The sequence below is a fragment of the Otolemur garnettii genome, unplaced genomic scaffold (genome assembly GCF_000181295.1).
Source record: "Otolemur garnettii isolate 467f Iridium unplaced genomic scaffold, OtoGar3 scaffold00030, whole genome shotgun sequence".
In the NCBI taxonomy this organism is placed as follows: Eukaryota; Metazoa; Chordata; class Mammalia; order Primates; family Galagidae; genus Otolemur; species Otolemur garnettii.
Genome location: NW_003852425.1, coordinates 6,620,924 through 6,637,345, shown reverse-complemented (window position 1 = coordinate 6,637,345; position 16,422 = coordinate 6,620,924). Strand labels below are relative to the sequence as shown.

Below are 16,422 nucleotides of genomic sequence, written 5' to 3'. Positions count from 1 at the left end.
AAGGTTGAGCCTACAGTTGCATCAACTTACTGCCTGTAGGCTGCTTACAGGCTGTAGGGCAGAAAGGGTAATTCAAACTACACCCACTGGTCTCAGTGAGTTGTGGAGAAACAGAACAAAGTTCAAGGAAGCCAAGGCAGATATAATTTCTTGGGCAAAGAGAAGAGGAAGAATGGACTTAGAAACTGAGGGTTCCAGAGATCTGCTGAGGCCAAATCAGCTTAATAGTTGCTGTGGGTCCCACCAAACAAAGATTAAAGGCAAGCTTTCAAAAGATCCAAACTCATCTGCATGCCAGAACAAAGTATAGAAATACAACACCATCAATAAAACCCAGCACCCAATAATGTCTTACATCTAATCAAAAATTACCAGGCACGCAAAGAAAGAAGCATGTCTCATAATCAGGAATCTCTCATAATCTGGAGAAAAATCAATCAATAGAAATGGACCCAGAGATGATGGAATTAGCAGACAAGAATTTGAAATCCTTTTAAGTTCTAGCCAGAGCAAGAGCGAGACCTTGGGTGGTGGTATGTGCCTCTAGTCCCAGCTACTCAGGAGGCTGGAGGCAAGATGATCACTTGAGCCCCGGAGGCTGAGGTTGCTGTGAGCTAGGCTGATGCCATGGTACTCAAGCCTGGGCAACAAAGCAAGACTCTGTCTCAAAAAAAACAACAACAAAAATCCTGCTAAGTTATTATAAATATGTTCCATATGTTCAAATGGAACTTCTACAGATAAAAAACACAATATGGTGGGCAAGGAAAAAAAAAAGAAAGAAAATAGTGACTAATTCTCATATAAATTGTATTTAATTTTGACCAAAGTACATTACTCAAACATTAATTTTTAATTCCACATGTTAATATGCCATCAGACACGCATGTGAATCGTGCAGTTACTGCATACACGTGTCTCAAATTCAAGGGAGAGATTGGGCTCAGAGATATGGAAACATCATAAAGATGGTAGAAAAGTGACTGAAGTTTGGAAGCTTCGGGCTTTAAGGGTCTTCAGGGAAGAACAATTTGTGATCTAATGATGAGGTTATCATTTTCCTCAGTCTCTTACCCAGAGGGGCCTTCCTATCACTGTGGTTTTTCTCACACTATTTGCTTCACCAGGATTATCCACTTTCTTTCTTTTGCTTGTGCAGCGTCTATCTTGCATGGCTACTGTGAGCATTATAGTGTAAGCTATATAAATACCTAGTGAGCTGTCCATAAATGTTAGCTGTATCTTAGAGGATCTTGTTTCTCAGAAATAATGGGGTTTCATTTATGAATGTTCATAGTACCTTTATTCATAATAGCCTCAAGCTAGATGCAAACCAAATGTCCACTCTTAAATGAACAAATAAACTGTTGAACATTCATACAATGGAATGTTAGCAATACAAAGAAAGGAACTACTGATGTATTTAACAGTTTGCATGAATCTCATAAGCAGAATGCTGCTTGAATAAAGTAATATGCAAAATAATACAAGCTGTAAGATTCCATTTATATGAAATACTGAAAGGCAAATCTAAAGTTTAGTGGCAGACAGCAAATCCAGGATTGCAGGAGGCCTGGACTGGGACACAGATTGACCAGGAAGGGGCACGGGAAACTTTGGGGGGTTATGAAAATCAGTCTTGATTGCAGTGATCATTACAGGGGTATGCAAATTTGTCAAAACTCACTGAAATATACACTTAAAGTGGGTTGGGTTCATTTTATTGCATATCACTAATGGGGAAATACTGCATATCAGAGTCAGCTCTTTTGGGTTATGTGATGTTTAACTTGTCCTCTTCAAAATTCTCTCTCCCGTGTTACTTTACAACCCTAAGTAGAGCTCTACTTTTTATCCCAAGCTATCTCAAGGGGAGTCATATGAGATTTTTTTTTTAACCTAATTAAACAATGAAATAGGATCACATTTTCCTTTGACTTACTACTATTTGGGCAGGCTGACTGTTTTATGCTGGTCTTCCTAGGATTTTAACGATTTTTCTTTTTTCTTCTTTTTTCTCCCACTTAGGTTCGGATTATACTTTAATTAGTGGCACTCTGGTTTGATTACAGCTTTGAGGCTTTCACTGCTATTCACTTTCTTCCAAGTCTGGCTTTGGTTGTGCTGCTTTTTGAATCTCACCAAATGTTCTCTTTTAAAACTTGTGTTCCGGAGTAATTCCTTCAAAAAGAATGAATATATGCGGGTTTTATCCTTATGTCACAGGAATCCACTTTGCCAGGAGAAAGGAATCTAGAGGTCATAGTCTTTGTGTTCCATTTGCTTTTTGTTCCAGTGGCTTCTTAACCCTCTCAAAGCCAGATGACTTTTCTTTCTTGCCTCCCCAAATCTGATTTCTACTAACACTGAATAGGGGAGGATAGTAAAGTATGTTTAATATATAAAGTTGTAGTTCTTTTTTTTTTTTTTTTTTAGACAGAGTCTCACTCGGTAACCCTTGGCAGAGTACCGTGGGGTCTTAGCTTACAGCAAACTCAGACTCTTGGGTTCAAGTGCTCCTCTTGCCTCAGCCTCCCAAGTAGTGGGACTACAGGTGCCCACCACAATGCCCAACTATTTTTTAGAGATGAGATCTTACTCTGGCTCAGGCTGGTCTCCAACCTGTGAGCTCAGGCAATCTACCTGCTTCTGCCTCACAAGTGTTGGGATTACAGGCGTGAGCCACTGCACCTGGCCAAAGCTATAGTTCTTTAGTTAAACACACTACCACAGTCTCCATTAAACCTCAAAATCTTTTGTCGTAGTTGTTGTTGCTGTTGTTTAAAGAAGACTGAGCAGTGTTTGCAAGTAATTTAAGTTCATAAATTTCACTGACAATTTCAGTTTTGACTAATTCTTTAACAATATATAGCACATGGAACAATGAACGTGTTGATTCTAGTGTTACATAAAGTACCATATATTTCAAAACTTCTAAGGTGCCTAGTTTAACATTGTGAAATCTGCATGTACCTTATAGTTAGCCTCGTGGCCAACACACGCTCCTTGTGGATCATGTTTTATCCCTGGTAACAAGACTAGCTAGCTGCAACTCTCAATGCTGCCTTGAGAATACAAGCCCTGGCTACTGTCTGGGAACATTTCATCAACACTCCTGGTAAGGTTAGGAGTACCAACACCAAGACTTGCAGAAAGGGTTGTCAGCATCTTAGAAGAAAAATGCTATGGAAAATAGTGGAGCTCTCCATGAAGAAATGCTGCATCCCTTAATGTTTTCACGCCACAGAGGTTGACATCAGTAAAGAAACATACCAATGCTCAGAATTCAAATGTGGTTGAGAAGACTGGATTTTAAATGTGAAGAAGTTCTAGGATTATTTTAAACAATTAGATTAGCCTATTTTCCTTTTTTGTATGTGTAGAAGAGTGAAATGCAGTAAAAATCTATAAAAAATTTTAAAGGAATCCTTTCAATAAGAATGAAATAAAAATTCTAGGTGTCAAGAAGTATTTTACCATAGTTTAATTGGTACGTGAAATAATGTTGTATCCTTATCTTTTGGAACTTAGATTTAATGAAATTCCAAAGCAAATAATGAGAAAAAACCCAAGTATCTTCCTCATGGGGGCTTGATGTGCAATGGCTGCAAACAGCAGCCTTCTTGGTAGTGTATGCAGCCTGTTGTCTGTATAGGTTCCTCTAAGGGTCCTTGGAGACATTCCTTTCTGATACATGTTCATGTGTTAGACCTTGTGCTGTCCCCAGTCTAGGTCCAGACAGGTATGCGTGGTGTCTTTAGAAAACCCCAGGGCACTGTGGCCTGGGTTCACATTGGCCAAGTCATCATATCCATCCACACCAAACTACAGAACAAGGAGCATGTGACTGAGGCCCTACACAGGGCCAAGTTCAAGTTCCCTGGCGACCAGAAGATTCACATCTCCACATCTCCAAGAAATAGGTTTACCAAGTTTAACTCAGGTGAATTTGAAGACATGGTGGCTGAGAAGCAGCTCATCCCAGATGGCTGTGAGGCCAAATACATCCCCATTATGCCCCCCTGGACAAGTGACAGGCTCTGGACTCATGAGGACTTACTGTGTTGCCTATCATGTGTGCTATAAATAATGGCATATTACAACAATTGCAAATCACATTTCCAATCTTTGCTGTAACAGCTTTGTTGAGCTATACTTCACATACCATAAAATTTATTTATTTAAAGTCCAATGGTGTTTTAGTATATTCATAGAGTTGTACAACTGTCACCACAATCAATTTTAGAACATTTTTATTACTTCACAAAAGAAACTTTGTACTCTTTGGCTCTCATTTTCCAATCCCCCTTCCTCCCACTGCAATCACAATCTATTTTCTATCTCTAAAAGAGTGTCTATTCTGGACATTTCATATAAATTAATTCATATAATACATAGTCTTTTGTGCCTGGATTCTTTCACTGAGCAATAATGTTTTCAAGGTCCGTCCATATTGTTGCATGTATTAGTACTTTATTTCTTTGTATGGCTAAATAATATTCCATTATATGAACATACCACATCTTGTTCATTTGGGTTGTTTACATCTTTTGACTACTATAAATAACGCTACTGTGAACATTGGGGGGACATAATTTTCTGTTCTCTTGGTTATTTATCTAGGAATAGACATGCTGGATCATATGACGATTCTACATTTAAGTGTTTGAGAAACTGCTAGATAGTTTTCCAAAGTAGTTGCACCCTTTCACATTCCTACCATCAGTCTATGAGGGGTCTGATTTCTTCACATCCTAGTCAGTGCTTGCTATTACCTGACTTTTTAACGATAGCCATCCTACTGGGTGTAAAGTGGTATATCACTGTAGTTTGATTTGCGTTTCTTTGGCGGCTCATGATGTTGAACATCTTTTCAGGGGCTTATTGGCAATTTGTATGTCCTCTTTGGGGAAACGTCTATTTAGATCCTTTGTCCATTCCAAAATTGGTATTTTTTAATAACTGTGCTGTAAATATTCCCATTCTGCAGGTTGTCTTTCACTTTTATGATAGTATCTCTTGAAGCATAAACCGTAACATTTTTGAAGACGGCCAATTTATCTATTTTTTTTTTCTTTTGCGGCTTGTGCTTTTGGTGTCACATACAAGAATCCATGGCCAAATTCAAGTTCACAAAGATTGAGCTCCATGTTTTCTTCTAAGAGTTTAATAGTATTAGCTTTTACATTTAAGTTTTTGATCTATTTCAGTTAATTTTTGCATATGATGAGATGAACTTCATTCTTTTTTAAATTTCAGATTAATATGAGGTTACACACAATTAGGTTACATTGTTTGCGTTTGTTAGGTAAAGTCTCTGTTGTAGTCGTACCCCCTACCCAGGAAGTGCCATGTACCCTTACATTGGGCCTGTTAGGTGAGAGTACACCCAACCCCCACCCTTCTCCTCTCTCCCCCCTTTCCCCAACTTGTATTTAATTGATGTTTTCCCTTGTGTGGGGGTGTATTTGTTCACCAGCTTCATTCTTTTACACATTGACCATGTTGTTATCCCAGCACCATTTGTTAAAAGACTATTTTTTCCCTACTTCATCCTTGATCTTGGCATCTCACCTTGGCACCTTTGTGGAAAATCAATTGGCCATGGATATATGGGTTAATTTCTACATTCTCAATTCTATTCCACTGATCTATTTGTCTATCCTTATGCTGGTACCACACTACACTGTCTCAATTACTATTGCTTTGGACTATGCTTTGAAATTGGGAAGTATGGACCTTCCACCTTTTTCTTTTTTCCAGGATTGTTTTGACTATTCTGAGTCCCTAGAGTTTTTACATAAATTTTGGGATCAGCTTGTCAATTCTGCAAACAAACAAACAGCAGCTAGAATTCTAGGAAGAACTGTATTGATTCTGAAGATCAATGCGGGGGGCGGGTATTGCCATCTTAACAATATTAAGTGTTCCTATCTGTGAACTTGTAATATTTTTCCACATTTTTCCAATCACACTTAATGTATTCGAGAAATAATGTGATGCAGATGTATCACTGGGAAAATAGAAATGATATTCCTTGATTATAAAATTAGATGATTTTGATTTTATTTTTATATATTTTCCAAGTTTTCAACAATAAAAATATCTTTTATCTAAATCTAAAGAAGTTATTCCTAAAGGAAAATATTCATATTCTTTAATAAAAGATACACAAAAATATTTCATAAGGCATGGTATATGTTTGGAAATGAAAATGCTTGAAAGATTTTTGAATGTGCGTGAAATACCACTGTTCATTCTTGGTCATTTTTCATCAGAATTTACTGATTGTGTGCTACACAGAAGGTACTGGGTGAGGTACTGGGTGTACCGTTTTAACAAAAAGAGACATGATTCCTGGACTAATGAACCTACTTTTAGTAGAAAAATGGCAATAAATATGCAAAGTAGCAAATAGAAATGAAATTATACGTTGTAAAGAGTGCTTTGAAAGAAAGCAAACTGTACTATGATGGAGAATAATGGCAGGATCCAGAGAACCTAGTTTGATTTAGTGGTCAGGGAAGCTCTCTCTAAGGTTTGAAGTGAGACTTGGGGACTAGATAACAACATAAATGTTGGTTTTTGACATCCATCAAAGATATGTTCAACATTAAGTAGTTTATATAAGTGTTGTCTTTAGATATCTTTCCAAGGTGTGTTCAACATTAAGTAGTTTCTTGCACTGAAGGGTAAAACAAAGAACTTTAAAATTCCAAGGGGAAAATTATGCCAACAAGTAAGATAACCTCCACAACCTCCTATAGCACAATATGCAAGGGTCCCAAAAATTCTATACCATAAAATACAGGGTTAAGTCATAAGGCTGATGAAATGCATACCAGGAAGAACCTGGTATAGTCCCACTGTGCAGCCTAATACTGCCCTGCTCCAGCTGCCACTGGACACTATCTGGTAGTCTTCCGCTCTACCTTAACTATTGACGGGCATGATTCCAGATCTTTTTGACAGCCTGGGAGTTACTTGGCAGAAGCAGCAATTCCAGAAATCTCCAGTTAGCTGATGCCTTTTTTGTCAGCCTGATGTGGGAGACTGGGTGAAGAGAACACTGAAGGGACAAAGTTCCACCCTTTACCCCCCTGGTGTTTCCCTTCACCAATCAGCCTCTCTGCCACTAACTCTCCCTCCAAACTTAAGATTTCTGCCCACTCTTATTTCAGAATGAAGGTGAGGCAGAGAGCTAAGGCCAATACAGTCAAATGTAGGTTATCATGGGGATCTCATTACTCATGGTGATTGCTGCTTGCCCTCTTAATATCTATTTCCTGCTCTCAATAACGGAACCCAGATTTTTGTTTAGGAGGCAGTGTACCTAGAAGAATTACATGCCCCCTCAGATGCTACTGCATGTGGGTATGGTTAGGTGATGTCGTTTGACATAATGAAGGGATTTGAGAAAGCTCTGCTTTAATGATACAGGCACCACTCACTTCTCTTCTCTAGACCTTGAGGATGAGGCATGGAGATAGAGCAATCACCTTTAGAGTATGAGATAACCAGGAGGATGGATGCTTTATGTGAAGAATGGTGATGAGGAAAGGTAGAAGAAAGCTGGGCTTTGACAACATGGTAGAGCTGTTGCCCAGCCTGGATAGCCAACCTCCAGACTTCTACTAGGTGACCAAGCCAACCCTTACTTGACTGTGGTTCGGTTTCTGTGATGAGAAACAGCTGACTGAAATGCTAACGGATACAACTGTCTACCATGAGCATAAACTTAACATCTTTTGAAGAATCTGAAATGTTTAAAGTTTTAATATAGCAAGTCCAACTTTCACGTTTAATGAAAAATCACAACCCTCCAAATCCTATCACTCACTGCAGAGTGGTAAGTAAAGGTTATTAAACAGAGGCAGTGTAGAAAGCAGCTTCAGAGAGGGAGTAATTTAATGACCCATATCTTCATTAACCCCATTCCTCAAGCCATACCAAATAAACATACCTTCTAGGTAAAAAATGTGCTTGCTATGTAAACACACTTCCAGACAAGTTCCTCAGTCTTGCAAGAAACTCCCAAACTCCTCCTGCATGGAAATTTGGCCACAGGATCATTTCCAGGGCAACTCCACTCACAGTTAAAGTTATAGTTTAGGGTTGCAGCTTTCAAGCAGACATTAAAATAATGTGGCTCAAGGAATGTTTACAGTTTTTTCCTTTTTTTCCCTAGCCAATTTCTTCTTCTTCTTCTTCTTTTTTTTTCTGAGACAGCATCTTACCACATGCTGTGGCATCACAGCTCACAGAAACTCAAACTCGGGCTCCAGCGAATCTCCTGCCTCAGCCTCCCAAGTAGCCAGGACTACAGGTGCCTGCCACAACGCTCGGCCATTTTCTGTCCCAGTTGTCATTGTGGTTTAGCTGGCCCAGGCTGGGCTCACACCTGCCAGCCTCGTATATGGCTGATGCCATAACCACTGCGCCACTGGTGCCAATTTCAACTCTAACCCCAAACCCCTTCTTTATTGCCACCCTCTTACATACAATGCCTCACCAAAACATAGTCTTCAAATCACATCTACAGATCTATCCTCTAAACTAGATCACTGAAAATAATATGAGCATTTATCCAGAAAGTACAGATGAGGTCAAGCAATAGACTAATAGGCCAGACTAGCATCAAGGAGGACAGAATGCGACTAGTTTTCTATACAACTCGTCCCTGTGTAAAATCAAATTCTTTTTGCATCCAAATGTGAATGTAGATTGCTTTTACTATCATAAATAAGATAATAACCTTTCAAATAAGAAAACAATAAAAAAAAGTAAACTATGTAATGAAGTCTTTATCCCAGGACCCAAATAGAGAAAGACTTTCACATACAAATCTATGTGTAGTCAATCAGAATTACATTATTTTTACTTCGGAACAGAACTCCTCCATAATGTTATAGATCTTTTTTTTTTTTCCAGTCCAGGAAAGAATAATGTTATCTTTCTAACGTTTCTCAGTGGAACTTTAGAAAACTAAATAAAATTCACCTAAGAATGACCAAAATTGAGTCCCAAATAAATCATTATTTTTGTAACTGTCAAATTCTAATTGTTAAATTACTTGTTTCAGAGAGCTTCTTTAAACATTCAGGAGGAAAATTTCCCACTCTATTTTTCTTTAGATGGCAAAGAAAATCAGAAAGCAGCCCCAGATTTTCATTAAGGATCTTAGGCGTCACAAGACAATAGCTAAGAAACATGAAATACACCATTTAGGCTGCCTCCTTCATTGAAGGCAATTCAAATTTCGGCGAGTACTAAGTCTTCAGCGTCCAGTGTCAATGTTTCCTAGAAGCATATCGTAAAACATCACGATTGTCTTCGTCACCATCAGTGTCTGATAAATAATACAAACTTAGGCAGAAGTAATTATTTGGCCCTGGCCAGGGGCACGAACTCACAACAGCTCTGTAGGTGGTATAAGGGACTGGAAGCAAAACCCTCAAGTGTTATGAGCAGAGGCGCAGAGGTGCGGGGAGACACCTCCCGGGGCTCACCAAGTCAGAGCCGGGTGGGGAGTGGGGTCTATACTCCGGACTCGCCTCCTGCCCAACCCAGGTTGCTCTTGAGCGCTTCGTTTAATGTGTTTAAATCAATACCGGGAGACAAGCTATTCCCATTCTTTGGGCTCTGAAGTTTTAAATTCTGGGGCTCTGCGTCACGAGAAAGTTTTTCACAGGTTCTTTTCGTGTCCGCCTGTCAGTGCGAGCGCATCCCCTCCCCTCACGGCCCCGGGGACGTCCACGGAGAAAGACTGTCCGCGGGAAAGATCGCTGCCGGGTGCCACAGCGACTCGACACCCAGGGGCCCGAGGCTGCAGGGCAGCCCCTCCTACCCGGACCCGCGGCCAGACCCCGTTTCCCGGGGGAGAAGCGCTCCGAGACCCCGGGCGGACTCCCATCCTAGAGAGATGTCTCCCGACGCCTAGACAAAGACAACGCTGGGAAAAGTTGGACCAACTGGCACCTCCAGAAGGTGAACAGAGCAGCCCTCGGCCTCGGAGGCCGAGCCCGCCGCGCGCTCTCGGAGTCGCGGTCAACTTTTCTCGGGAGCTTGGGAGCAACTTGCTGGAAGTTGGGGCGAGGGGACAGAGCAGGGGTCAAGGGCGGCGCGGAGGGGCTGGTCTCCCACAGCTGGGTTCTCGTGCCGCCCCGCGTACCTGCTGATGTATCCGTCCCCGTCGCCGTCGCACGTCTGGAAGAGGCGCCGCATCCTCTCCTCCTCGCCGGTGCTGGACGTGTCGCTGCTGCTGCAGCCGCCGCCGCCGCCGCTGCTGCCGCCGCCGCTGGCGCTCGCGGCCGCCGCCATCATGCGCCCGCCGCCTGCTCGGGAGGAGGAGGACGCGCGGCGGGAGCAGGAACCCGCCGGGCGCGAGAGCGGCTCGCGGCCCCGAACCTGCCTGGCGACGGAGCATGCCCAGTGGCCGCCGGGGCGCTCCGGGCGAGGGAGTCCACCTCTCCGGGTTTTGCCCGGGCTGGGAGGATGGGCGCTCCGGAATCACCCGCGAGGGCACCTTAGGGGAGCAGGAGGAGGAGAAAGTGCCCCTAGGAGTCGGGGAGCCGAGGATGGCGACGAGGATGGCAGAATACCCAAGAGGCTCCCGGAACGGGTGTCCGCATCGCGCATCCGACCACCTCGCGGGCCCCGGACACTTGGGAGCGCTCCAGGCAGAGGATGGGCGTTTTCCCGGCAGAACTCCTCTCACCGCCCGGAGTCGTGGATTCCTCTCCCAGGAAAAAGATAAAACCCTCCCGTTTTGCAAACTGAAAACGGCGCTTTGTGATCCAGCTCTCCAGGACTGCACTGGGTTCTATCCGTAGCCCCAAATGAGACTCAGAGTGGTTGGCCTTTTTGTGAATCTTTGACACTCGTCAAGAAATCTGACCCTCTTAGCCCCGACCTTGGCTTCCACCCTGGACCGGGAGGCGCTCCCATGTGACATTGTGAATGTTGGATCCACTTCTGGAAATGGCATACTCCAGTAGTCAGGCATCGCTAGAATTTTTCTCCAACAGTTATAGAACATCAAGAGAGATGATAGATGATGTCAATTGATCCACACTACCTGGAAGATGCCTCTTTTATTATAAACTCTGTAACTCAGGGTGCAGATAAGTACCTAGCAGGGCTATCTTGAGGATAAAAGATCATATATGATGCAGACAGGACAATGCTTCATACCTACTAAGTGCTCAATAAATGTTAGCTCTCATCATCCCCAATTTAAAGTTAGGAAAATTGAGGTACCAAGACCTGCTGGAGGTTCCAGGCTTAGTAAATGTCAGAGCAGAGACAAGCCTAGGCAATCTCCAGAGCAAGAATCCTTAAACATTATGCTCTCCTTATACTTTAGCAGAAGGGGAACCACGATGAAGCAATTTGTGGTTTAGTGACTGACTCATTATTCTGTCCCAGATTTTCTGCCAGAGTCCACTGGTGGTTTTAAAATATGTCACAGATTCTTTGTTGCACCTCTTATCAAGAAGTGAGATCTGTTGCCCCTTCCTGAATCTAGGTTGGACTCTGTGATTGCCTTGACTTCTGAGGGTAGATTAGAAAGGCAATGCGGATCCAGCTGACTCTCTTACCCTGAGCTGCCTTGAAGTTGCCATGCTGGAGAAACCATACAGAGAACAAGTAAACAGAAAAAGAGATGCCCAAAGAGCCTCGCCTGAGCTCAGTCTGTTCCTGAATGCTTTGTGAAAGGCTGGACTTGACAGTGATAAACTAGGATACCTGGTAGAGGAAATATCTAAGCAGCAAAGCATTCAGGCTGTAGCATGGCTACTTTTAACCCCTTACATTAAGCTGTGAAAGGGAAAAAATGACTTGCAGACAGAATTTATAATCAAAAGTAAAGCAGGCCAGGTGTGGTGGCTCACACCTATAATCCTAGCACTCTGGGAAGCCAAAGCAGGTGGATTGCTTTGAGACCAGGTTAAGCAAGAATGAGACCCCATCTCTACTGAAAATAGAAAAACTAGCCAGGCATGGTGGCAGTTGCCTGTAGTCCTGGCTACTCAGGAGGCTCAGGAAGAAGGATCACTTGAGCCCAGGAGACTGAGGTTACTATGAACTATGGGCAAGAGCATAAGACTCTGTCTCAAAAAAAAAAAAAAATCATAGTGGAAATATGTGGAAAACTTTCAGCCTGGCTATGTAAAGAGTGAAAAAACATGCTAGAGAGAAAGGAACCCAAGTGTGTGGCCCAGTGACCTTTTGTTAAGGAGATTGGCATAGAGCAAAGGCATCATCAACAGAATGAAAGAAAGACCCTGAAGGCATCAGAGATCTTCCAGATTGCCCCTCCCATCCCAGGCCCAGACACCTAGGAAGATAGAATGATTTGGGGGCGGGGGGGGGGGGGCTCAGATACAGAGTGCCTTCCATGAGCTTGCTGCCCAGAGCCCCTTCAGATCTCTGCTTCCCAAATCATGGTATAGTGCTTCTTGACCATTCCCTCTGTGGATCAAGCAGCCCTAAGTGTGGATAGACCCACCATTCAAGAAAATAGAAGCTGTAAGACTCTGCAGCATCCACTCAGTGCTAAGTTCTGCAAGTTTGCAGAAAGCAAGAGATAGGGCGACTTGGCAACTTCCTGCCAGACTTCAAAGGATGTTGCTGAAAACCTCAGGTCCCAGGCAAAGACTTGTCACGGGGACAGCCCTGTCAAGAGATGCTACTAGTAAAATGCTAAGCAGAAATGTGGAGTGGCAGCTGCTACAGAGTTCTCACCAAGGGGCAAAGCATAGTGGAGGCCTGGAAGCAAGGCCACTGCAGAGTTCTCACCAGGGTAGTGCCTGGAAGAGCCATGAGAGTGGGACCACCACTGGGACCCAGAACTGTGGAGTCACCAGCAGCATGCAGTGCCGTCTGGGAAAGCTCTAGACTTCAACCTGGATTAGCAGCCATGTAGACTATATCCAGAAAAAACCATTGGAGTAGGACTGTCTAGAGCATGGGGGCTCAACACTTACCCCAGTGTGTCCAGGAAGCAGCACATGGAGTCAAAAAAGATTATTCTCTACTTTAAAATTTAATATCTGCCTTGCTGTGTTTTGGGCTTTCTTGGGGCCTGTTGTTCCTTTCTTTTTGCCTACTCCTCCCTTTTCACTTGGGAGAAGGCTTTTACCAAATGTATCCCCTTGACCTTGAACTTCTCAGCTTCCAGAACTATAAGAAGTAAATGTTTTTTTTTTTTTTAATAAATTACCCAGTATTCTTTTATAAGCAACAGAAAACAGACTCCCTACTACTCAATAATATTTGCTTAAGGACTAAAGCCCAAGAGTCAAGTCTACAGGTATCTCACTTTAAATTAAATTTTACTTTTTCTGATTTTTCACAAAATAAAACATATTATCTGACAGTACAGGCAGACAGGAGCTGTTACCTTTAAATATTTCTAAAGGATTGGCAGTTTGAGATTAAGAAGAGGAAAGAAAAAAAGTGTTTTTCTAATTAGAACATGTAGGGAGGGTCTGGAAACCCAAAGGATTTTTCAAGATTTGAGTAAGTCTCTCTATAACCACGCTCCATGTATACAAAGAGTGCAGAGAATGTTTTTCTCTTTAGAGAATGTGTACAACAGTTCTGAAGGTTTAAGTTTAAACTATTTTGAGTTGTATCAAAACACACAATAAGTGAATCTTGACAAATTTCCTAAACTACATTTTCTCATGCTTGGGTAACTCAGAAATGGCTGAACAGATAGATTCAACCTTCCAGAAAAGAATTTGCTTCTGGGTTTATGTGAAGCATGTGAAATTTCCACTAAAAGGTTATAGGAGGTAGGAAATTTTAAGGCACTGAAAATGCAGATGCCATATGAATGTAAATATGACAAATATAAAGTAGGAGCTTGTAAGTCCACGTGCTACAGTTTGAATGTTCGTCCTCTCCAAAACTTGGAATGAGAGCCGTACCCATGATTGTAAGTCTAACAGTTATGTCATAATTTCAAAGATGTTACTATCTGTCTCTGATGAGTGCATAGTTCCACATCTTTGTCCTTTCCCAGCCTTTTTTCCTTCTTAGATTCCCCTTGGTTATAATTATATTTCACATTTATGTAGGATATTTCAAAATATCTGTATACATAACAAAGTTACCAGTTAAAATAAATAAAACAACTGTAGTGCTTTGCAAACTTGATTATGTGGTACTTGCCTTTCCAAATTCTGTTTATCTGAACTAGGAATACATGGAATAGTTGGAGTGAGGACCCATGGTGTCCTATGCCTGCCTTTTTCTCTAGGGTGCTTTGTGTGCGTGTGTTTTGTTGTTGTTGTTGTTGTTGTTGCAGTTTTTGGCTAGGGCTGGGTTTGAACCTGCTACCTCCAATATATGAGGCCGGCGCCCTACTCCTTTAAGCCACAGGTGCCGCCCTTCTCGAGGGTGTTTTTATGAGCCCTGCTAAATTCTCATATCCCTCAAGAAGCCTTCTTTTACCACCTCAGGTCACACTTCTCTTCCAGAGGTCTCTTAATTGAAGCACACATTGTGAAAGAAGAATTATACAGTTTAATGGTGATTTGCCTCCCACCTCTGCACATAGTATCGGTTATTTATATTAAATGAGGTTATAAATTCCTGAGAGAAAATAGAGTTAAAGGAGCTTAACTAATTTTTATTCTGTCCTATCCTAAATCAGGAACAGCGTTTAAATCTTTACCTTACTTAATGCCATCTAGTGGAGGGTAGGTATTTGTTACCCTATTTAGGGAGCTGGAGTACTGAGGAAGGATAGTTAAATCCCCAAAAGATTAGTAATATGCCCATCTTAGCTGATTTTATATTGTTATGACAGAATAGCATAGAGTAGGTAATTTATAAAGAAAAGAAGTTTATTTGTCAAAGTTCTGAAGGCTGGGAAGGCCAGCATCAAGGTGCCAGCCTCTTGCAAGGGGCTTCTTGCTATGTCATGCCATGCCAGAAGGTGAGAAGACGAGAGAGCCTGCCAGAGAGCAGGAGACGGGAAGAGAGCGAATCTCATCCTTTTATCAGGAATCCACTCCCATGTAAGGCCATTAATTCCCATCTCTCTGTTAAGCTTCCAACACACGAACTTTCAAACCATAGCAGTGCCCAAGTAAAGGACCTGGAATTGAACTCTTATCTACCTGCCAACCCATGTTCTTCACCTCCCATTTATTTCACATTGTCTTTTTTCAATTTAAGAAACAATGTCTCATCCTGTCACCAAAGAGTACCATGGCAAAATCACAGTTCACTGCAGCCTCCAACTCCTGAGCTCTAGCAATCCTGTCACCTCAGCTTCCTGAATAATTAGGCCTACAGGCAGGCACCACGGTGCCTGGCTAATTTTTCTTATTTTTTCTAGAAATAGGGTCTTGCTATATTGCCCAGGGTAGAGACAAGGTCTCAAGATGCTGCTCAGGTTGGTTTCAAACTCCTGGGCTCAAGCAATCCTTCTACCTCAGCTTCCCAAACTGCTGGGATTATAGGTGTGCATTACTATGTCTTAATATCAGGGCCAGTGCTATTCATATTCATATGGGCAATATATTTTTGAGTAACAGTGGAAAGTAATTTTAAACTTGTTTTCATAAAAAATTATAAATTTCATATTTATTTATGTATGATTATAAGAAGTCACCATATGCTTTTTTTCTTTTCTTTTCTTTTTTTTTTTTTTTTGAGATAGAGTCTCACTCTGTCATTCTGGGGTTGAGTGCCAGGCATCATCATAGATTCACAGCAACCTCAGACTGTTGGGCTCAAGTGATCTTCTTCATACCTCAGCTTCCTAAGTAGCTTGGACTACAGGTGCCTGCCACAACGCCCCATTAATTTTTCTATGTGTAGTAGAGAGAGGGTCTCATTCTTGCTCAGGCTGGTCTCAAACACCTGAGCTCAAGCAATCCATCTGCCTTGGCCTTTCCAGAGTGCTGGGATTACAGGTATAAGCCACCATGCCTGTCCTACCATGTGTCCCAAGCTGGGTTCTCTAGGGAGTAGACTCCAAGACAGAGTGTCACATGCAGAATGTGCAGAGGGGACATGAAGGAAGTAGAATGGGACTGAGAGAGAAGCCAGGCTGTGATGCAGGGCTGACCGCAGCCTTGTCTGACATCACAGAGGGCTCTAAAAGGGCCTCTGTTTGTTTCCTAGTGCTGCTGTAACAAACCACAACATAAATGTATTATCTTAAAACAATGCAAATTTATTATCTTACAGTTCTTGAAGTTGTACATCGAAATAAATGTCACTGAGTTACAATCAAGGTGTTGGCAAGACCACGTTTCCTCTGGAGGCTGTAGAAGACACTTGTTTCCTTGCCTTTCCCAGCTGCTAGGGCCTTCTGCCTTCCTTTACTTCCATCTCCTCCCTCTATCCTCAAATCCAGCTGAGTAACACTGGCAAATCTCTCCATGACTTGATTCCCTT

General features: G+C 42.2%; 1 non-coding gene across 1 annotated transcript; it reads left to right on the top strand.

Annotated features, from left to right (window-relative positions):
* The first annotated feature begins 3,547 nt into the window (after positions 1–3,547).
* Positions 3,548–3,683, top strand: LOC111725049. The gene has a single exon (XR_002773213.1). It is a non-coding gene; the product is annotated as a small nucleolar RNA SNORA70 (small nucleolar RNA).
* Positions 3,684–16,422: the final 12,739 nt, after the last annotated feature.